Here is a 4953-nt window from a genome sequence, read left to right as displayed (position 1 = left end):
TTGTTGAAGATACTGCCTTTTCTTCATTGGCCTATTTGTCTGTTTTTATGCCAGTACCATACTGCTTTGATGACTATATCTTTATAGTATATTTACCTTACTTTGTTCACAATTCAATTATAATGTGTTTCAATATTGTCCTATTTAGGTTCAACCTATTTGGGGTTCTTTGGGCCTCATAGATCTAAATGTGCATCTTATCCCTGGGTTTGGTATGTTTTCAGCCATAATTATTTCAGCATTTAAATATACTTTTTGTCCCTTTCTCTTTCTCTTATCCTTCTGGAATTTTCATAATATGAATGTTGTTTCTTTTCATTGTGTCATATAATTCATAAGCTTCCTTACTCTTTTTCTCTCTTTTTGCTCTTCTGGGAAATTTTCAATATCCTCATCTCCAGGTTGTAATTCTTTCTTCTGCATGGCTGAGTCTACTTTTGAAATTCTAGTGAATTTTTCAATGCAGTCATGTATTTTTCAACTTTAAAATTTCTGTTTGACTTTCTTTTTTGATGGTTGCTTTTCCCTTCTCAAACTTCTCATTTTGTTCAGGTATTAGCCTAATTTTGTTTGGTTGTCTGTGTTTTCTTATCATTCACTAAACTTTTTAAAGAATTCTGAATTCTTTGATAGTTTATAGATCTCCATTTCTTGGTGCAGTTATTATTGGAGCTTTATCAGTTTCCTTTAGTGTTGTCATATTTACCTGATTTTTTGTGATCCTTGATTTCTTATCTTGTTATCTACGCATATGAGGAATTGGACCCCAATGGTCTACTTTGGGGTGAAACAAAAGTTTGAGTCTGAGGATGGGGATGAGTGTTGTGTCACTGGCTGACAATAATAGTTGGATAAGATTGCTGGCTGGTTCTCTACCCAAGAGAAGCTTATGCTGGGCTCCACATTTTCCTGCATTTTCCTGCCTTCTCTGTTCAGGCTTACTAGATGTCTGGAATTGGGTACTATTTTCAGTAGTAGCTGGGGATATGACTTAGCTTCCCTGGATTGGCAGATCAGCAGGACAGGACCCAAGGTCTGCAAAGCTCATTGTCTGGGGACATGAATCAGGCCAGAGTGTGCACTGAATTCCATGGTTAGCTGAGGCCATTGGTTTTGCTCTGTGTAAGGGGGAAGCCAGGGGCTGTGTTCTCTGTTCAAGTGGCACTCTATGTAGGCCTGTAGAATAGGCTATGCAGCTTTCTGTGTGCTCTGGTTAGGTTCCCTGGTTGGAGAGTCTGAATGCTATACTCAGCAATGAGTGGGGCTACAGATTCGATTCCCTGCCCAGATGCGACAGGAGCAGCAGCTGTAAAGCCAGCAAAGCTCTCTGTTGTCTCAACTCGAGCTAACTGGCCTTACAGGTTCCCTGACTGAACAGGCTACTGGCTCTGTAGACTGTCAGCTCTGCCTGCCTGCCTCTTGGCTTGAGTGCCACTGGGCCACACAGTGTCCTGTAGTTGTCTCCAGCCCTTCTGGTCAGGTGGGACGAAAAGACACTGTACACAGTGCTCCACAGCTGTGTGGTAGTTCTCTTGCCCGGGAGAGGGAGGAGCCGCTCTACTCTGCTCTCAAATTTCCCAAACTGACTGTCTGGTTGCAAAGGGCTCTGAGCTATCCTCAGCCCCTGCTATGAATTAATTCCCCTGCCTATGTATGGCATGGGGACACTCCATGCCCAGTACTTGCTTTTCTTGGAATGTGCTTTCATTTTATTGAAATAGTAAAATGATTTATTAAGCAACTATTCTATGCTAGAAACAAGGGAAAGTGTTTTACTCTCATACCTCTGATCCTCACAAGGTAGTTTACTGATGAGGTGTGACAGCGCCAGTCTTAGTTTGCCTGTCTTCCAAAAAGTAGTGTGTAGATACTACCACTAGAACTATTCCACTTAATTGGGGCTTTCAGGGTATGTGGGGTCCAATTTGAATAAATCAGGTTTTTACTAATCAACATTCCTATTTGTAATTCTGCAGTAGCAATTTAAAATTGAAGCTGCTCTGGAGAAGCACAGTTTTCACTTTGGTGTTTAGTGGACCTGGAAATGAGACCATAGGCTTCGGGAATATATGCCCATACATCCCTTTAACATTTGATGATCCAGTTACGCTACTAAACCAGAAGTGGAAGATTCAGGGTGGATTAGGGATTGGCACTTGTATCAGTCTGCTTGGGCTGCCATAACAAAATACCATAGACTGGGTAGCTTAAACCACAGGAATTTGTAGTTTTACACTTCTGGAGGCTAGAAGTCTGAAATCAAGGTGCCACTAGAGTTTGGTTTTGCTAAGACCTCTCTTTCTCGTTTGTAGACGGTGCCTTCTCACGGTGGTCTTACATGGTTTTCCCTGTGTGCTTGCAGGGAGAGAGAAAACTCTGGTGTCTCTTCCTCTCCTTATGAGAACAACAATCCAATCAGATTAGGGCCCCACCCTTATGACCTCATTTAACCTTAGTCATCTCCCTTAAGGTCCTATCTTCAAATAGAGTCATATCAGAGGCTAGAGCTTCAACTTACAAATTTTGGAGGGACATAATTCAGTCCAGAAGAGACTCCTGTTGCTCTCCCAATTCAATACATTGGAATGTTTTATTAGGTTGAACCATATGAACTTGCCATTTCTACAGGTGCAAAATAGTTGATCATTGGCAACTTCAAATGGATTACCTATACAAGGTCAATACAAATATGTTTGATTGCTGAACTATCCAGATGATTATGCCATAAATTGTCACATTAAGAAATAATATTTTTTAATGATATCCATGCCCTCCCTATCTGATAGATTTCCAGTTGGACTCTTTAAAAGTTAAGTTTGAGACCAAGTGTGTTTTTATTACCTCATTGTAAAGTCAGAAAGCATGTATTAAAATGAAATCAATGGCACATAACTTTAACGATTTACTTGGCAGTACACTGTACTAAAACTGAAGGACAGTCTTACTCAGTTGTGTAGCCAGAAGTACAAAATGAATAAAAACTGGGGAGTTTGGGCTAAGCACACATACATTTTCTGTCTTTGGGTCAGAAATTTAATTGCTTCTTGCTCATACAGATAAGGATGCTGAACGCTATGCTCCAGGAATTGCAACAAATCAATTACTGACAAGTAATGGAGTCTAGTATCAAGTGAGATAAGGCTGCTTAGGTATCATTTTCATCAGAGGGTTTACCAGTGCTGTCTGAATCACTCAAGCCCTTTTTGTGCTTAAATATTGCCTCCTTCTCTCCAGCTGGCTATGACTACATATGAGGACCAGAGAAAACAATGCATCCATCCTATATCATCATCAGATTACATGGACCCCAATTCTACTAGTGTTGCTCAAAACAAGTTTCCCAAATTCCTTGCCTCTAGACACTCACCCCATAAAATAACCTTGTACTAGAAAAGCATGCAAATTAGTGTTTTGCACTTCTTTAGAAAGAAATATATTTATTGAGAATTTACACTCTACAAAGATCTGACCTAGGCATAGCACAACAGATTATCTCCCATCTGCTCATAAAACAGATAATAAGAAAGTGAGTATTTCAAGTTTCCATACCTGAAAGCCAGGAAAATAAAAATTTCTAAAGATATAGACTGTACTGTCCTACCTTAATTTGGTGGAAGATGGGAGGGAAAACAGACATGCCTGATTATTTACTATTGTGCTAAACACTTTTCATACCTTAATCTTATTTATTTCTAGAACTTTAGTAAATAAGTGTCATTCCCCCCTGCCTTTGCCAAATCTGAATCTCAAAGAGTTTCCCACCTCCCCATGATTAATAAATAGCAGAACTGATGTTTGAATCTAGATGTGGCTGGTTCTGAAGAAATTACTATTGCATCATATGGACATATGCTGTATCAATTCTTCAAGTACCATCATATTTAATATAAATATATTAAAATGTATATTTGAATAGATAAGCAAGATGGGCATATCCATATTAGAGATGCTACTCAACAATAAAAAGGAATAAAACTCCTTAACTTGGATGAACCTCAAAGACTTTATGCTGAGTGATAGAAGCCAGTCTCAACAAAAGGTCACATACTATGCAACTCCATTTACATGTTGTTCTTGAAAAGACCCACCTACAGTGACGGAGAACAGGTCGATGGTCGCCAGAGACTAGGAGTGAGTGTGCAGTGTGACTATGAAGGAATAGCACAAAGGAGTTCTTTGGGGGTAATGGACCTGTTCCGCATTCCAATTTTGACAATAATCTGAACTACACATGTGCTGTAAATCATAGAACTATATACCAAGACATCAAAAAATTTTTAAAAAGAAATATTTGAAGGGTGGAAAAATGGCAGGTATTTTTCTAATAAGACTTCTGATATTTTTATAGATTCTGATATGTGTAATTTATTTATTACACATAAAGGTGGCATGTTTTGTGTGACTTTGTAATCCCATAGAGAAAAGAATAAATTTTGACTTGCCTATATTTCAAAGATGATAAAATGATGGAGACTGATATGTACCTGCGAGTTTTTTGGAGTTCGTATATATATTTTGTATCCGAAGGAATAATGTGAACACTTCAGATAAGAATTCAGTGCATTAAGGAACACGTGGGTGGCTCAGTTGGTTAAGCATCTGACTTCAGATCAGGTCGTGACTTCATGCTTCATGGGTTTGAACCTGCCTCAAATTCTGTGTCTCCCTCTCTCTCTGCCCCACCCCCTGCTCATTCTCTCTCTCTCTCTCTCTAAAATAAACATTAAAAAATTTTAGAATTCAGTGTATTAAGAGAAACATCCCATCCAATAGTGGAGTGAGGGGGGAGAAAGTAGATAAATCCTTCCGCCAGATCCACTTCCCACAATAGCTGATGGCAGAAATAGGCACCCTATCCCAGTGATTAGAGGAAAGCACACTGATTCTCATGGAGAACTAGAGAACTATGAAAGAGACCTTGGAAAAAACACAGTTGTGCCAGTTAAGCCCTAG

Source organism: Hyaena hyaena, unplaced genomic scaffold (genome assembly GCF_003009895.1).
Source record: "Hyaena hyaena isolate Hyena2069 unplaced genomic scaffold, ASM300989v1 scaffold_32, whole genome shotgun sequence".
Taxonomy (NCBI): Eukaryota; Metazoa; Chordata; class Mammalia; order Carnivora; family Hyaenidae; genus Hyaena; species Hyaena hyaena.
Note: the sequence above shows the minus strand (reverse complement) of the source record.